Below are 19955 nucleotides of genomic sequence, written 5' to 3' on the forward strand. Positions count from 1 at the left end.
GTGATAGTGATGATGAGACTTATGATCCAACTAATCCTGATCATGATGATTATTTCTAATACATGTATGATCCATGCTAATTGATTTATTATTTGTCATACCATGTTATTTTCTAAGTATGTTTTGTTTATTTTGCATCTATTTCGATGTATGGTCTGTGCTAATTGGTTTACTCTTTTTAATTGCAGGTGATTGAATAATGGTGGGCGGTATGAGGAGGATAACGTCGCTTTACTCAAAAGCGATAGCGACGCGTAAAGGGTCCAATGCAGCTGAGGGGTTAAGGAAGAGACCTTAGGGTAGACCCAAGGGTCGAGGGAAGGGTGGAGGCAAGACGAGGCCACCGTCGTTTGTACCTTCATCGCCGTCTGAGTTACCTTCCGCTCACTCATCCTCTGAGGAGGAGGAGGTACAGGTGGAGGAGGAGGAGGCAGGGGTGGAGGAGGAGGCAGGGATGGATGAGGAGATAGGGGGTACCTCTTCCTCTACTTCGTCGCATGTGTGGTTGCGAGGTCCCTCAACCCTCCCGAGGCGACCAATACCTCTTGAGAGACGCCCACTGATTCGACCCGATGGAGACAAGTAAGTAACTTTAGATGTTATCACTAATTTTTTATTTGACATGTTCAAAATTACAATAGAAACTAATATTTTATCTTAATCACCTGGGCAGGGGTTGGAGGAAGGTCGGTGGGGGTGATCATGCATGCCATGTGAACGACATCCTTGGTATTTTGATGAAGGAAAAGTTCCCCGGCCTGGTGCAGTTTGGTGGAACTGTCGTGTCGGCCTACACATGGGCCCACTATGCCGCCATGCCCGACACCCCTGATCGGGATGGTAGGGTATTCGCCGACAAGGCGTAGCGTGTCAAGGCCAAGCTTTGGGTAAGTCTTTCTCGCACTACATTGCTCAATACATTGCATTGATTGAACATTCTTGAAATAATGACTGGATACATCGCGTCTATATGTAGGATTTCTTTAGATACAAGGAGGGGTACGAGGCCAAGGTGGATGTTGTGGCTGACAAAGCCACCAAGAAACTCATCAAGGACATGCACTATGGGGCGCGCATCCAGGCCGTGATCCAATACCACGTAGAAATTCTTAGAGAGAGGATCCCTAAAAGGATGACAAGAACCATGAGCTTGACCCCAGAACAATACCTGAAGGTAAATATAGAACAATAATACTTATTTTTCTGATATTAATTATGCTTAATTTCATCTTCTTATATGTCATATAGTTGATGACGTAGGTGCCTCCGTGGTGGTGCGCCTACGATCTGTAGTGCTAGGGCCCGGATGGTGGACAGGTAGTGCAACCCTGCATGGGAGGAGAATCACAACGCTTGCTGGGAGCGACGTTTGCTGATACCGGGTGCACCACACCATCAAGGCAACCTCAACCTCTCAGAATACATGGCTAGATGGGTACACAAATTCATTTCTTTATTCTAACGCTCAACTCTGCATAATTTCTAATCATATTGCTTTTTTTGCAGTCGGCGGCACATGGTGGCGAGCCTTGCTCCCAGTTCATGGCATATGCTTTGGCCCACAAGGGCAAGGCGACGTCCGACGTCGCCTACAACCCGGAGGATCCACCCTCAGCGTACAGCAACGAGTCCGTCCACAGCCGCCTCGATGGATACACATCGATGGCAAGGCTGGTCCATGGCCCAAAGTACAATCCAAGCGCCCATGACCTTGATGGAGAAGTGGTCATGAGGGTAGGAGGAGGCAAGAAGCATGGCCGGTTATGGATTGGCGATGGCACAATCGACACGCCCAATACTCCCACTCTCTCCCAGATTCGAGCACGGAGCATGAGTTCCAGTTCGGCGATACACCCACAGTCGGACTCTACACGATTTCAGATGAACGCACTCCAGGTTATTTCTGTTTTATTCATCGTTCATTGATTTTTACATACTTTTGCATTGCATTGTAACATTGGGATGAAATATTGTAGGCTCAGCTGGAACAAGAAACGAGGCACCGGGAGGAGCTAGAGGTGAGGATGGATGCTGAGCGAGCCCAGATATTTGAATATATGAGGGGTGTTTACACTACAATCGGTCAACTTCCACCACCGTTGTCAGTCTCTCCTCCTCAACCTGCTCCAAATACTGTTTCCTGGCACTGTGAGTCACTTCACAACCTTATAATCATCGTTTCTAGTTTATGCAGAATCAATCTTTTCTCCTTTGTGATGTGCGTATCTTTCTAGTTCTTTATTTCTAATTTATTTCTAGTTTGTAGTTAACCTTGTAATCACTGTTTCATTCTTAATCACTGTAACTTAGCTACTTTTAGTTTCCGCAGAATTAATCATTTTTTCTAGTTGCTAGTTTATTTCTAATACTTGTATGTTTCGTTCTCAATCACTGTGAATGATTTATCTCTTCTCCTTTGTGCAGAATCAATCTGTGGCATCGAATGAGCCTTATGACCGATAGTGGTCATAGTGATCACCGTGGTCATAGTTACTACGTTTATTTGCATTTCTGATGACCCTGGAGAGCGACTGTGAACTATGTACTTATGTACTTGTGATTCTAAAGTTTATTTGCATTTATGATTGTGAAGTTCATTTACATTTGTGATGTGGTCGATATATCTATATGAACTGCCTGTGATGCCTATTGTGAACTATCTATGATGGATGCGATGTTTATTTGAATGCGATACGTAGCTGTGACCGAGCCAAATAAACTGGCTATATGTGGTAGCTTTGCCGAGTGTTACACTCAGCAAAAGGGCTATTTGCCGAGTGCCATGCAAAATACACTCGGCAAAGCGGACATGTGGCCAAAATCTGTACATTCTAGGGACTAAAATGACCATCTTTGCCGAGTGTCTGCGCTGTGACACTCGGCAAAGAAGCCAAAATCTATACATTATGGGCCGGTCTTTGCCGAGTGTGCGGGATGTGACACTCAGCAAAGAAGCCATGTTTGCCGAGTGTCAGGGCCTGGACACTCGGCAAACAAGAGCATGTTTGCCGAGTGCCCAGGCCATTAAACACTCGGCAAACGTGCTGTGACTGTCTCCACGCCGTCACATTGCTTTTTTTTTATCGAGCGTCGGTTTTAGCACTGCTCGATAAAAAACACTCGGCAAAGAAACTTTTTGCCGTCACTGTGTACGCCGTGTGCTGTTTGCGGAGTGTAAAACTCGGCAAAGACTTTGCCGAGTGTTTTTTGGGCTTTGCCGTGTGCCGTGGACACCTGGCAAAGCTCCTGTTTCCCGTGGTGATGGAGAGGATTAATTGCCTAATGATGCACAACTTAAGCGTTTCTGTGTACTATATATATACTGAGACTGATGAGGCGCCTAGCTGTCCCATGCTTGTCACCTCAGCATTCTTATTCTTAATAACGATGATAATATAAAGTTAAAGAGGCGACAATGCCCGTCTTCAAGGAAAGAATATATATTATTATTACTACCACGCATCAACTGCAGTTGCCCTGTTAGGGGTCTCGGTTACATGTTATATATGACGGGAATTGCCCCCATCATGGCGTGTACATGGATCATAGGTTGTTACAACAGATTGGAGATCATATCTATCATCTCAACTAACTTGAGCTACAAGCTAGGAGATCTACAATAGAAAATATCTACCGTGTACAACAAGATCCTTATCATTTTACATCCCTCCGCAATCTCAGCCACTAACACTTGTGAGGTTGAGATTGTTTCTAAACTGCCGAAGCTTGACCACAGGAAGTGCTTTGGTGAATCCATCTGCAACTTGATCACCAGAATTGATAAACCTTATGTCCAACAATTTTTGTGCTACTCTCTCCCGAACAAAATGAAAGTCGATCTCAATATGTTTGGTTCTTGCATGGAATATGGGATTTGCCGAGAGATATTTAGCACCCAAGTTATCACACCAAAGCCGAGCCATAGAAGGATGAGGAACTCGCAATTCAGCTAATAGCTTCTAGATCCACATCATCTCTGCAGTGGCATTCGCTTAATGCCTTGTACTCAGCTTCAGTGCTTGATCTTGACACCGTTGGTTGCTTCCTGGCTGTCCAAGAGATGAGATTATCCCCTAGAAACACCGCAAAGCCTCCTATTGATCTCCTGTCGTCGACACATCCTGTCCAATCTGCATCTGAGAACGCACTAACGAGCATAGACTTAGATGGTCCAATTTTCAACCCAAGACGAACTGTTCCCTTTACATACCTCAGGATCCGTTTAACAGCGCTCCAATGGACAGAAGTTGGTGCATGTAAAAATTGACATACCTTATTCACAGCAAAGCTGAGATCAGGCCTAGTCAATGTTAAATATTGTAAGGCACCAACCAAGCTTCTATACCAGTGTAGAATCTTCCGGCCCAAGCTTGACACCATCTAAGACACTTAGCTTCTCTGTGCTTGACAAAGGTGTCTCTACGGGTTTACACTTGTCCATGCCAGACCAAGCAAGAACATCAGAGGCATACCTTTCTTGAGAGAGGACAAGACCTCCTTGCTTCCTTTTAACTTCAATACCCAAGAAATAATGCAGATCACCCAAATCCTTTAGGGCAAATTCTTGTTGCAAATCTCATAGCAATGCATTGGTTGCATCTTGGGAAGAGCTGGCCACGATGATGTCATCCACATACACAGGACAAACAAATTGTGACCTCCTTTGTTATAGTAGAAGAGAGAGGTGTCGGATTTAGATGGAGTAAAGCCCAACATCTGCAATTTTCCCGAGAACCGGGCATGCCACGCCCGAGGTGCCTGCTTCAACCCGTAGAGGGCTTTGTTTAGCTTACAAATATAATTGGGATGCTTCTTATCAACATACCCTGGCGGCTGTCTCATGTAAACTTCTTCCTCCAAAACCCCATGAAGAAATGCATTTTGAACATCTAGCTGGCGAAGAGACCAACCTCTTGAAACTGCAATAGACAAGACCAACCTTATAGTCGCTGCCTTGACTACAGGACTAAACATGTCCTCGTAGTCAATACCGTATCGTTGCTTGAAGCCTTTTGCAACCAAACGTGCCTTGTATCAGGTCAATAGACCCATCTGCCCTTTTCTTGATTTTGTAAACCCATTTGCAATCGATGACATTTCTCCCCTGAGACGGTGGAACCAGGTGCCATGTATTGTTTTGTTGAAGAGCATGGTACTCGGCATCCATAGCTGAAACCCAATTCTTGTCTTGCAATGCGTCACGGGCCGTGACTGGCTCACTTGTATCAGTGGTAGAGGTCATACACCATCTTACAGTGCCGTCGGTGTAGGTCTTGGGCTTGGTCACCCCTAGCTTGAAGCCGAGTGCCATGTACATGCTGAGGTTGAGACACCGTGGCCACATGACTAGGCGTAGAAGATGCAGCCGCAGCGGATGTAGCCAGAGCCGCAAGTGATCCGATCAGAGGATCCATCTCAGGCGGAGCAGTAGACAGGACGCCCCCACTTGGATCACCATGTGCCGGCACACCCTGCACACCTGAGACCGGTTCGGGGTTAGTCGATGTAGAAGATCCACCAGAGACCGGAGACAGCGCCCCGCCCGCACGGGCACCCAACAGCTGCGACTGTCGAGGCGCCCGATCCGAGGCTGATGCAACGGCGTTCGTAGGAGGAGCAACATTGGCCCCCGTGCTGTCACCGCCGGGGGAGCAAAGGAAATATGAACCATCGCCATGACCATTTTCAGCGCCGCTTGCACTAAAATTTTGCCCGTTGTCCACCGAATTTGATCCTGCACTTGATGAAAGGTTAGACGGCATGGTAGAACTCGACACCAAGTCATGTACTGATACGTTCCCGAGAGATGGATTTTGAAGTATATCGGGTAATAGATCAAGCTCGGCTCTCAACTGCACACCCACATTTGGATGCATAGAGGCAAAAGGAAACACAGATTCGTCAAAAACAACATCCCGTGAGATATATACTCGCCCTTGCGACGAATCTAAGCATTTGTACCCCTTATGTTTATCACTGTAACCAAGAAAAACACATGGTTTAGATCTAAATTGGAGTTTCTTCTCATTATAGGGACGCAGATTCGGCCAGCAGGCACAACCGAATGTACGAAGGAAACTGTAATCAGGTTGTTGATCAAATAGGCGAACAAAAGGTGTGTCATTATCTATGACTTTGGAGGGCAACCGATTGATTAGGAAGACTGCCGTAAGGAATGCCTCGTCCCAGAACTTCAGAGGCATGGATGAATGAGCTAGAAGAGAGAGTCCAACCTCAACTATATGCCTATGTTTTCTCTCGGCAACTCCATTTTGCTGATGTGCATGCGGGCACGAGACCAGATGAGTGATGCCAACACATTTGAAGAATGAGTTGAGAGCTCGATACTCCCCACCCCAATCGGTTTGAATAGCCTTGATTTGTCGATTAAATCTACGCTCAACAAGGTGTTGGAAATCTTGGAAACATTGAAAAACCTCCGATTTATGACGCAAGGGATATAACCAAACAAACTTACTATGATCATCAATGAAGCTCACATAATAATTGTGATGGCCAACCGAAGTTAGCGCAGGACCCCAAACGTCTGAAAAAACAAGATCAAGAGGGCTAGCTGATTTGCTAGTCGATCTTGGGTACGGTAACTGATGACTTTTGCCAAGTTGACAGCCATTACACACATGTTTATTGGACTCTTTTGAAAAGGAAATATTGTGGCGGCGAAGCACCTGCCTAACTACTGGTGTAGAAGCATGACCTAGCCTATTGTGCCATACGGACTCAGACGACTTGGTGATGCTATAGACTTCTTTATTCTCTGATGATGACTGGCTACGAAAGGGGATCAAAGGGTACAGGCCTCGTTCACATCTGCCTTGATGAAGAATTTTCTTCGTCGCCTGTTCCTTGATTAAAAAATGAGTGGGATGAAATTCAATGAAGGCATTATTGTCATGTGTAAGACGATGAACTGAAACTAGATTTTTTTAGCCTTTGGTACATGAAGAATGTTGTGTAAATGAATGGAGCTAGATGGGGAACGCAAAGTACGATGACTGATGTGAGTAATTTCCATACCATTCCCGTTGGTGGCGTGCACTTGATCACCACCATTGTAGCGCTCCCTGGTTGTAAGCTTCTCTAGCTCAGATGTGATGTGGTCGGTGGCTCCACTGTCCACGTACCAGTTGGTGTCAACACCATAGGAAGTGGTTGCCGATGATGCCGACTTTTGTGGAGGTCCCTGATACCTGTCATCATAGCGCTTGTAGCACCTGGCCGCGCCATGGCCCTCCTTGCCACAAACCTAGCAAATGACGCCAACTTGAAAATTGGAGGAGCGGCCACCATTGCGGCCCCCTTTGCCTCCACGATTGAAGCCACCACGGCTTCCTCCACCACCGCGACTTCCACCGCGGAAGTTGTTGTCGTTGCCACGACCTCCCTTGGCCGCCATGTTGGCTGATGACTGATAGCCACCACCGCCATTCTTCATCTCCATCCTGGACTCGAAGCTTGTAAGTTGAGTAAGAAGTTCCCCAACCGAGATTGGTTCGACGTGTGCTGCCACCGCCGAGACAACCGCATCATACTCACGGTCTAGACCCGAAAGAATGTAGGAGATCAGCTCTTCGTCTTCAAGCCTGCGACCAGCGGCAGCCATTTCATCCGCATAGCCTTTCATCTTGACGAAGAACTCACTGATTGATGACATCCCTTTGGACGCATTGGCCAAAGCCATCCGCGTGCTGATGATGCATGCACGGGATTGAGATGCGAACATTGCTTCGATTGCATCCCACGCTTGCTTGGCGGTGACCACCGTAGTGGGAACTTGCGCCGAGATCTCCTTTGACAGAGACGTCAGGAGAAAACTCAGGACCGTCTGGTCCTTAGCTACCCACGACTCATAGTCAGGGTTAGGCTTCATGTCTTCCTTCTCGTCCTCCGACTTGGCCTCCAGGAACGGTGACGGTGGGTTGGAGTTGGGGCCGATGAAGGAGAAGAGCTGCGCTCCCTTGAGCGCTGACGAGACTTGCAGCTTCCACATCGGGAAGTTCTTCCGATCCAGCTTCTCTGTCACAGAGAAGCCGAAGGATGGGACCGACGACGCACCAGACGAAGATGAGGCAAGATGGAACGCCATGGAGTTTCCCGTGTGGGGTTTGCTGGCTCTGGTACCATGTAAAACAGCTGAGAACGAGTTGCCCTGTTAGGGGTCTCGGTTACATGTTATATATGACGGGAATTGCCCCCATCATGGCGTGTACATAGATCATAGGTTGTTACAACAGATTGGAGATCATATCTATCATCTCAACTAACTTGAGCTACAAGCTAGGAGATCTAGTTCTTGGCTTCTTGCTTTAAAAATATACACAGCTTTATTCTTTACTCCAGAAGCAGAAGGTCCCCTAATTTTCAGTTGAGACAGTACAGATGAACGCAGAATACATTACCTAGATCACCAATTCACCGTCTTCGCTGCTGTCTCGCTGGATGACGTACATTTATCGTGATTAGAGAAACTACTCTATCGAACCATGCTCCTTCGTTGATTAGAATCTTTATTACAAGACCAATAGTAAAAGTTCGTGTAATACCTACAATTACTCAGGGTATCTCACCGCCCTGATATAAGAAAGGACGGATGTGAGAAGACCAATTAACTTTGATGCATGCATGCAGTGCACTGAGCCCCGTTCGCGTGCCTTTAAACCCGGCTTGATCCGCTTCTTTTTTCATTTGGAACAGTGTTTTTCTCTCACAGATTCCTCTAGATTCATCCAGATTCCTCCAGATTCTTCCAGAATTCCTCTAACCGAACAGGGCAAACATGCCCTATTCGCTTGGAGGAATTCTGGAAGAATCTGGATGTTGAGGGTCTGTCCAGCTCCTGGTGGGTCCAACAAAGAGCTTGTAGCACTCATGATCGTTTCCTATCTTGCATGTGATGTGATGCAATTGGGTACTTGTGCATGTCATTAGTGCAAATATTATGCGGTTCTCTTTTCTAGGAGTACTCAAGAAGAAACAAAAAAGCAGAAGAATAAAAGACAGCACGTGTGTCGCTGCCCCTTGAGTCATGTTCGGCATGTTGGTGCAAAAGCTAATTAAGTGGTAGATTTAGAGAGGCCGGCGGCAAGGGCCGGCGCGGCAGGGGCTGGCACGGCCAGCCTGCCCGCTTTAAGGGCCGACGTGGCATCCTGCCCGGCGCGGCCCGGCGCAGCCTCTTGGCCGGCGAGGGAGGAAGAAGATGTGTTTTTTTGTTTTGTTTTGGCCCCGGATATGTTTTCATAATTACATATGGGTCAGAGTTGGAGCTGTACCAAATGGTTTGGTGGGAGCTCAGCTCCACCGTAGAGCCGCTCCATGCTGCTCTGGAGTTGTGTTTTTAGAACTGGAGCCCTACCAAACAGGCCCTAAGATGTCGTCTCTAAAAATATATACACCCTTAAATGTCCTCCTCTGTGTTAATCTGGAGTTTATTTTCGGCTCTCCTTACTCCGTGAGCTCCCCCACTCAAATAAGGTGTAACGTTGCCCAAGTGGAGGGTGCTCTAGGAGCCTTGAAAATATAGTTCTTTTCAGTGAGAAGGTTTTAATCTTCATTTTCATCTTTGAGAAGTTGGATCCGAGATGTTAGTTTATGCTCCTCCTATGCCGTTTTTTAATTTGTTTCTTTCACAATTTTTGACCTATTCGAAGGATTTGACCTAGAGGGCGCATGGACACATGCATGGTACTTTACTGAAACATTTTGCAGTATCTGCTTCGTGAACTGGAGAAGAGGTTGACATGCCGTCTGTCCACGAATTTTTGGTTATTCTGCTTCCATCTTTTTTTTTTCCGAATTCTTGAACAATCTAAAAACTTGATCGGCCAAACAAGAAAAAAGCAAGCATGAGGAGAGATGTCTCCCTCCTTAGTCCTTGCTGAGCTGCTGTAAGCCTTACAGTAGGGGCCCCCTTTTTTTAGCTCAGCTGATCGATCGTCTTTGTTGACTGAGCAAATATCTAACCAAGTTAACAAATACTTGTGTTGCAAAAATATTATTTTTGTTCTATCCATTCTGCCAAAACTTTCATAGTGCTGAGGCTGGTTTTCAGGTTTCGGCCCGTGAACTTACCGGCCTGGACTGTTGGACATGTCGACGTGCTGGTCTAGGCCCTCAAATTGGGCCAACATGTCGTGGGCCTGGACATGGGCTGAACCCGGATCCCCCCTGCGGTTGCAACTATCAGCTCAAGTTGCATCTGCTCAAAAAAAAAAAAAAAAAAAAAAATCAGCTCAAGTTGCATTTATAGTTAACACTTCGTCTAGTACTCCAGTAGTGTGGCTGTAAACAAATCAGGTATGACGTCTTGATCATATTTAAATTTGGCCTCATCAACATGTTGACTACATAAGGTTCTGGTCTTTCAAACGAAATTCGACCATTTGAAGAAATTTTGTGGCATTGTTAGTACTTGCCGAGGAAAATCCGGAACTGAAACTGATTTTTTACGTCACCTCACTTCGTCAACCTTTGACCCAGTCAACACAAACACTAGTCATCTCATTGCCCTCCTCACTCGCTTCGCCGCTGCTTCCGGCAATCTAAGGTATTTACATAAAGAGATGGATCGAAGATAATTTAGGTGTTGTTTGGTCGTAGAATCCATCCCTTTGCAACCAACAAAGCTCAAATTGTAATTCCCAATGCTTACATGGTATGATATGAAATATCTCTTGTTAATGCTTGGACTATGTGAACTATTGATAATGGGAAGTTTTGCTCCCATATTGTGATTACTAAAACTCTATACGACCTTTCAAAGGCTTATGTATTTATGGGGCGCTTGGCAAGGCCCCTTGAAGCATATTCTCCATGAGAATCACCCCTCATAGGCAAACAACAAAATCTCACATAGGTTCATGGGGAGCAGACAAAAGTCAAATTTCTATTTACACTGTAAGCTAGGAGCTAAAAAAAACCCGATCATCACTGCTCCCTATTCAAAACCCACCAGAATCACTGTAAAATCAACTCTTGTATGCTCCCCACCCCGTTCTCACGTAGGAATCAACTAGAATCACTCCATCGAAGAATTAAGAAGTAGATCTCTACCAAACAGATCCTTAGAGAATTAGCACAAGGCGACGGCCAAAGAGATCTAATTCTCTCAAATCCATACTATAAATGCAAGGTTACCTGTAATTATATATATCATTATTCTTCTCTCTTGGTTTCCTTATAATATTTAAATCTCGGTCTATGTTGCACACTTGAACAATCCTAGTAAGGCTTCTTTGAGATCATCTTTGTTTGGCTTCATAACTAATGCCTTCATTTCAAATTCTAAGCTGTTCTGACTTTTCTAGATACGTAGCTTTTGATATGCATCTAGATATACACTATATCTAGACACATAGATTATACAATGTATCTAGAAAAGTTAGAACGACTTATAATTTCAAATGAAGAGGCAGTAGCAATTAGAACCCACAAAGCTATTCCCCTTATTTCTAAAAACAACTTTTATGTGGAACTCTCCCAAAATCATGATTAAGTATCACTTGGTTTCATCTATGGGAAAAAATAGTCTTTACCAGCACAAAGTGGTTCAACCCAACTTTTAGATTTGAAATCTGTGAGAATGTCATCCTTCGGGTTGAAGTGCCGAGGCTTTGTTTGGTTGGGCTTATGAAAAGTGCTCCTACAGGCAAAAGGCAGAAAGCCAACCAAATAAGTGAAACTTGAAGTTTTAGATCTCATCGAGCACTATAATTTTCATATAAAAGTATCTTTTCCAACCACATACAAGAAAGATATGAAAGCACTAGTACGTAATTAATATGCCGATGAAACTTTACATTATTTTTTGACAACCTTAATGATATTAAATGACAAAATTCAAAACTTTATAGTTGTAGATCTGGTCGAGTGCTACAACTTCAAGTTTGTACGCGATTAATATGTTATTGAAATTTTATAATATTTTTTCACCAGCTTAATGATGTTAAATGAAAAAAACTTAAAACTAGAAAGTTATAGATCTCATCGAGGGCTACCATTTTTATATAAGAATCATTTTCGCCCGAGGTCATGTGAAACAGATACGATTTTTCTAAGATTGAGCCTTTTCGCTGACATTTCGGTCCATATGTCACATCCTTGTAAGCGCCGAGTCAGCAATGCCACATCAGCTACCGGATTTGGGAAACGTCCGTTTGTACCTAGATGAGACCCAAACTAACTTCAAAGATCCAAAAATATATTTTCAGACTTTAGAAATCTATATGACATTTACATATACTCTAAACAAATCAGGTGATGATGTCTTGATCATGCCTAAATTGCAATATTTTACTAGGTTCTAGTCTTTTAAACGGAATTCAACCATTTGAACAAAATTTGTGGCATTGTAGCTTTGACATAGTCAACACAAACACTAGTTATCTCATTGACCTCCGTTCACTCTACCTCAACTGCCCTCCTCGCTCGGCCGCTGCTCCGCCGCCGACGGGCCACCATCAGCCAGCGACTCCTTCACCACCACTCCGTCCCTGAACTTGGCGTATATGTCACCCCTGTAGAAGTCCCTGGTCCTCCACACGAGCACCAGCTAGCGACACGAGCGCGCCGCCCACCGTGGCGGCCGTGATGACGAGGAACGACGTCCGGAAGCACTCCGCACCGAAGCAAGCCTTGTCCCCAGCGGCGGCGCCCAGCGACCCACCGCCGTGCTGCCTCGCAGCCTCGGCGTCGTAGAGCCGGCCGGCGACGCGCACGTTGAGCACGTAGGCGCCGACGGGGCTGGCGACGGCGCCCAGGTTGTAGAGCGTGGGGTAGCGCCTGAGCCCTAACAGCTCGGAGATGACGGCGTACATCAGCGGCCACTGCGCACCGAAGCAGAAGCCGATGAGCACCGACGCTGCGTAGAGCGCGCCCGGGACGCCGAAGGCGATGAGGAGGTGCCCGGCGCAGGACGCAAGGAGGACGAGCGTGAGCGCCAGCGGCCGCGGGAACCCGTACCGCGACAGGAGCGCCTCGGAGGCGTACCCGGCGGTGACGCGGCCGGCGTAGTTCCACACGCTGATGAGGGAGACGAAGGCGTCCACGCTCTTGGGCGGGTAGCCCAGCGACAGCCCGATCTGCCCCAGCGCCTGCGGGATGGAGTCGTCCACGCCGTCCTCCGGCGGGCTGAACGTGTGCCGCAAGAAGGAGCCCAGGCAAGAGGAAGCCGGTGGCGTATCGGTAGTAGTGGTGCTCGCTGGCTCGGCCAATGGCATGGCGGTGGATTTCTCAACGACCGTCACCATCACGGCGGGCGCGTGACTCGGAGTGTCCTCGACCTCCTTTTTGATCCGGTACTCTTGCCTGACGACGACGGCGAGGGGGAGGAAGAGCAGGACGAGGAGCCCGGTTGCCGACGCGGCGTAGGCGGCGCGCGAGAAGCTGGCCTGCCTCTGCACGACGATCATGTCGAGGATGTACGTGGCGAGCGCGACGGAGATGTAGAGCAAGCAGAGGAACACGTCGCCGTCTCCGGCACGGCTGCTCGTGCTCCTCTTCGGCCGGTGATGATCCGGAGGCATGACGCGGACGGTGACGAGGAACACGCGGAACGGCGGAGCCGGAGCGCGGTCACCGCAGCGAGAGCACAAGCTCTGGAACACACACACGAAAGTGGATGAACACGAGGAAATGGACTGCGCAACTGCCGCAGCTTTTCTGGGACGTTTTCATTGCATTACATAGACGGATACATGGGCTTGAAGCCTTGAAACCCGACCACCCCGCCGCATGACGAGCTCCACGATCTCCTGCTTTACCGGATCGATGACCGTGGGAATGCGCAGCGCGATGTCACGACGGGGAGACCCACCTGGCGGTCACGGCGTGAGCTAGGCACAGCACCAGCCACCCGCAATTCTACGCCATCTAATACAAACTACTGAAAACGTAAAAACAATAGTTCCAACGAGATTACATCAAGGTTTAAACTAACTTATTCAAGCTAACAAATCACCCCCTTAATCTTATTGGACTTGAACGACGCCCAGTCTTGATCTTAGCTCCACGAATCTGATCCTACTCAAGGGCTTTGTCAGGATGTTCGCCAGCTGATCTTTAGTCCCCACGTGATCTACATCAACCACGCCTCTCTCAATGCAGTCACGGATGTAGTGATAGCGAGTATCTGTGGGGGTATAACCCCACGGCAATGGACATGGGCCGCACCACCAGAGACGGTCCAGCCCACAAGATCAAGACGTGTGGTGCAAGACACTGCTCGGCGTGTACCACACAATTTTAGGAAGTGATCTTAAAGATAAAGAAGGATATGTTCGGATATGTTGGATATCGTATTCCTTGTAAATACTTACCATATAGCCGAATAGATCTAGATCTAATCGACCTGTAACCCTACCCTCCAACTATATAAGGCGGGTAGGGACCCCCCTAAAAAACATCTCATATCATCTCGCCTCATAATACAAGACACATGACGTAGGGTATTACGTCGATCAGACAGCCTGAACCTGTCTAAATCGATGTCCCTGCGCTTGTGTCACACTACTACAGAATGGACTTGTTGTCCTCGGGCAGTAACGGCCTTTAGTCCCGGTTACCGCGCCGGGACAACGATCCCGGGACTAAAGGTGGAACCTTCAGTCCCGAGTCATCGAGCCGGGACTAAAGAGGGACCTTTATTCCCGGTTGGTGTTACCAACCGGGACTAAAGGTCCTCCAGCCGAGCAAACCTGGCCGCACCCTTTAGTCCCGGTTGGTAACCCCAACCGGGACTAAAGGTTCCTTTTCTTTTTCTTTTTTTTGTTTAATTTGTTTTCAGTTCAGTTACACATATTTGTTTAATATATAATATGTTTTTATGTACATATTCTACGTTGCTAATATAAATACACGCACGCATATAATTACATCTAATTCTCATCTCGAGCATTATTATATTCGAATAAAGTATGAAACTATATATATTATAGATATATATGTATATATACAACACTTTCATAATCTTGTTCTCGAAAATAACGATATCAATAAACATTTAATTTACATCATTAGTTCCTTAGATCAAAGTAGAACTCGCCGTTGGGATTTAGCACTTTTTCTAGAAGATATCCTGCTATTGACTCTTGAACTGCTTTCAGATGGTCTTTTTGCATGACCCTTCGTTTCAACCATTCAGTCTTGCATTTGAAATAAAAGGAAAAGTATTAATATATATATATATATATTCATTTAAAAATAAATAAAAAATTGATATATACGTACTCTGAGGACATCTTCAGGAGTTCTTCTTATGTATGCAGTGATAAATTCACAAACGTAGTATCCACACAAGTTATTACCTGGTTCCTGCCGCAAACACCACTGTACGAGAAGAAGATTATTCTCATCATCTCACACGTAAATTGAAGTACGATATAGTAATTAAACACGTGGGGAAGTATATATAGTACAACTTACTGGTATTTCAACTACATTAAGTGGTGCCTTGCAATCCTTGCGGTGTTGCCGAATAAACTCTTTCCAAACCCTGTGCGACCAATAATGTACGATCGTTAATAAATTATGGCAAAGTCTATTCAATAATAGTTGTGCGCGAGAGATCGAAATTACCCCTGGATAATGTCTATCATATCTTGGTATAGTGCTCGCTCTTTTCTCAATGAGTCCAAGATTACTAACTGACTTGAGTTTAACTCAATGACAATGAGTATCCAGTGAAACCTGCATTGGTTTATACACACACGTACATGCATATAAGTTGTATTGATATTACATAAAATGTGTAGACTACATTATTATTAACACTTACTCAAAGTTGTACGGGAAAAGTATTGTTGTCTTGTCGTGCTGCTTCACGAAGAACTTCATGATATTCGTCTGTGCTTCAGATACCCAGTGCTCCTTGACAATAATATAGGTTTTGAATACGATATAAGGATCAATGAAGCCAACACTGGTGTCTTGTATTCTTTGGAGCTCTGACATCTGGAATCTGTATATAAATATAAGTTACATGTGAGGATAATTATATACACGTACGCATGGAAGTGAGTTTATTAAATAAAAGTAAGAATCACTTACAAACAAAAGGAGCTAATGATTGATTTGTCCAGAGCGTCCAAGTGGAATAGTTGATGCAATTCTTCGAAACTAATATGTAAGATGTCATCTCCACGGAAGTAATGATGGTCTCTAAATCTGACAAAGATCCACTGCTCACCCCTGCCACACGCCTGCATGTACCACTTGTTGAGCAAGTACATTTGCAGTACCCAATTCATTCAGAGCCGCAGGGTTGTACAGACTTTTGCCAAATTTATAAGTCTTCCAGGTATCAACTTCCAGGTTCTGGATTGGAGCTTTGCCCGTCACTTGATCCAAGGTTAAACCAGTTTGTTCAAAAAAATCATTAAGGTCTTGAACCGACACTTCTCCAGAGTTGTCTGGTCGATAGACTTCTATGTTGGAACCATATTGATTAGCAACAACAAGATTTTGCATTGGTTGCTTCTGTTGTCCGAGCTGTGGGACATCCTTCCCTGATGCTCTTTTCCTTTTCTTATGTGCATCATGTGACTTCATGAGGGAGCGGTCATAGTCTGATAGTGGCGGTGGCTTACGAACTTCAAGCATCTTTTTCTTGTGAGCTTCGACCTTCTGCCTCAGCTGATCTCGTGGTATGTAAAAGTACGACTTCTCCTTAAGCTTCGCTTGTCTCTGCTTTTGGATATCTATAAAAAAATCTTTCACTTTTTTGCCTTCTTCAGCTGCTATTTGCTCATCAGTCTTTTCAGGAAGTATTTCTTGAGAAATAACTCTTTTTTTGGGTCTTCTTTGCCGCCGGGACCTTAGACGTCTTTGTAGTGCGTCGCTGTGGAGGTGGTGGGGGCGGTGTTGGAGACCGGCGTGGAGGCGATGAGGCCGGTGTTGGAGTCCGGCGTGGAGGCGTTGGAGATCGTTGTGGAGGCGGTGGGGCCGGTGTAGGAGTTGGAGATCGTTGTGGAGGCGATGGGGCCGGTGTAGGAGTTGGAGATCGCCGTGGGGATGAAGTCGTCTCGCCCCCCGCGACGCTGTGATGAGATGGGGAATGAATGATTGGGCTAGGCTGGGGGGAGACCCTGCTACAAAAACAAGTTGTGGTCAATTATTTTTGAAGCCAATATAAAATTAATGGAAAAATAATATTTCATTCACTATCATTCGTACCTAGGGTGAGGTAGGGGAAGCGGTGGCGCCCCAGGAATGATGATGAAGCGTTTGCGCCATTGAATAAATGTCTTCTCTGCTTCTCCTAGTGTCTTCTCCCCATCACCGCCTTCAATGTCAAGAGGAACATTGCTGTAACCTTTGAGCACTCTATCGACCGAGACGCTAGCATATCCAGGTTGAATAACTGACCCATGGATTCTTGGTGTCTTCGTTCGGTCTATTGGAGATACAACCCCGACAGCCACCATGATTGATGCATTATTACCATCTGGAATGTGCAGCTCACATGTTGTTAGAGGCTCGGTAATGTCATCAACAGGGAAGCGCAACCCAGCATCACCTTGAATAACTGGCAGCTCCGTGGAAGCACAACTGCTTTTCATCTGACCAACGGGGCTAATGGTGACTCCCGACGTCGATTGCATTTGACTCATTGCTAGCTGCACTTGCCTCTTGATCTCCTCCTGCATTCTTGCCTCAAGAGATTTTTCTCGTTCACGTGATTCAAGCAATGCTTGTCATGACTCATTAACAAATTGCTCCAATACACGGATTCGGTCTGCCTCCTCATCCTTCTTTCTCTGGCGGCTTCTGTAGGTATCCCTGTCTGCTGGGAATGCTTGTAGCCACGGAACCGCCACATAGCCTCTTGTTCGACCACCGTGTTCGGGATTCTCTAGGGCATATGTCAATTCATCCTTTTCTCTGTTGGGCTTGAAAACACCACTATCAGCTTCTTCCCTAGCACGAGCTAGTCTCTGTGTTGCTCTCTCAATTTTTTGGCCGAAAATTAGCTTGCCAGTGTCTGGGTCTAGGCTTCCCCCCATGAGCGTAGAACCAATTCTTCGCGCGTTGAGGCCAGTTCTTCTCTATTGTTTCAGGTATGATTCCCTTGGCAGTAATCTCTGCTTCTAGGTTCTGCCACTTGGGAATAGCACTCCTATAACCACCTGATCCCATGCGATGATGGTATTGCTTCTGTCGGGCATTCTGCTGATTCCTCATCACACGTTCCTCACTCTCTTGAGATGTCTTGTATTGTACGAAGTCATCCCAATGGGACTCCAACTTGACAAACGCCTTAGCATTGAAATTCAGCGTTTCATTCTTCAAGATAAACTTTTTATACAATGTCTTCTTCCAACTCTGGAACAATGTTGCCATCTTCTTCATTGTCCAATCCCTCACTAGCTCCTTCAAAGCATCATCTGCTTGTAATGTGAAATGCTGAGTGATATCTCTCCAAGCTAGGTTCTTGTCACGATCAGATACAAAACTAACATTAGGAGCGGATATCTTCTGCTTCCATTCATGAGCACTAACTGGGATCCTATCCCTTACAATGAACCCACATTGATTGACATATGTCTGAGCATGTGGTCCCAATGGTTTGCCGGTGTCGGTGTCGAATTCTGATATTACTGAAACGGCCCTCTAATGGCTTTTTTGGCCCTCGGACTTTCCTACTCTTGCCGGTGGTTGATGTAGATCCAGAGACCGGCTACATGAGTAGAAACACAACGATTAACAACAAATATACGTACGCATGCATCTATAAGAGATGATAGATAATCGAATATACCTCGCCAGTATTTTTTTGCGCGACAATTTGTTGATCTTCAACCACCGGCATATTCAGGATATCATCATAATCAGCAAAGTACTGACTCGTGTCATCTACATCCACATTGGTGCCGGCGTTGATAATATTCGCCATTATGTCATCATTCAAGTTATCATCCGGAGCAGCCATTTGTATCTTCAAGATAACACATAGATAGAATTACTATGGCACATAACATAAGTACATGTGATAACACATATAGAATTACTAAATCCAATTAAATATAATAACACATAATATTTCATAAGGATAAACAATAATAAGGTATAGGCTTTGGAATCGAATAAAAAACACTTTCGATCCAAAAAACATGGAAATAAGTACATGTATATATACATATAGAATGATACAATTTTCTCTCTCTCTCTCAACACATAGAATAAGTGCATATGTATATATCTCTAGATATGCATGTGATAACACATAGAATGTCTCTCTAGATACAATTTTCTCTCTCTCTCAACACATGGAAATAATTAAGTACATGTATATATACACATAGAAATAATTAAGTACATATATATGTATACATATAGAATCTCTAGATAGAATTAATTACTAAATCTAATTAAACCTAACATATATACATAGATAGAATTTTACTAAATCAAAATTAAATCTAACACATATAGAGAGAGAGATAGAATAATTACTAAATATATCAAAAACTATAATAAAAACTATCTAAAAAAACTATCTAAATAAAGTACTAATTAAATTTTAATACATTTAAATCTAATTAACATATATCAAAAACTATCTAAAAACTAAGAATAAACTACTAATTAAATTTTAATACATTTAAATCTAACATATATATCAAACACTACCTAAAAAAACTATCTAAAAAAACTATCTAAAAAGTATCTAAAAAACTATCTAAAACAGGCTATGGATGGCCTGCATGGCGGCTGGGCGTGCTGGCTGGCCACGGGGCCGAGCAGAGCCGCGCGAGGACGACGTACGGCGGAGACTCGACGGCCGCCGGGCGGGGCTCGACGACGACGGCGGCGCGGGCGCGGCAGAGACGACGATCGAGGCCGGGCGGGGGTAGACGACGACGGCGGCGCGGGTGCAGCAGAGACGACGAGATCGACGTTGTAGATCGAAAAGTAGAAGATGAACCGGTCGATATATATAG

The 19955-nt window shown here is 45.3% G+C and overlaps 1 non-coding gene and 1 pseudogene across 1 annotated transcript; both read right to left on the reverse strand.

The window, feature by feature from the left end:
* Positions 1-7467: 7467 nt before the first annotated feature.
* LOC136484580 (small nucleolar RNA Z247) lies at positions 7468-7606 on the reverse strand. Its single transcript, XR_010766091.1, has one exon. It is a non-coding gene; the product is annotated as a small nucleolar RNA Z247 (small nucleolar RNA).
* A 4531-nt stretch (positions 7607-12137) lies between these two features.
* The window catches only part of LOC136482931 (protein NUCLEAR FUSION DEFECTIVE 4-like), a 59874-nt pseudogene continuing 52056 nt past the window's right edge, over positions 12138-19955 (reverse strand).

The sequence above is a fragment of the Miscanthus floridulus genome, chromosome 9 (assembly GCF_019320115.1).
Source record: "Miscanthus floridulus cultivar M001 chromosome 9, ASM1932011v1, whole genome shotgun sequence".
Classification (NCBI taxonomy): domain Eukaryota; kingdom Viridiplantae; phylum Streptophyta; class Magnoliopsida; order Poales; family Poaceae; genus Miscanthus; species Miscanthus floridulus.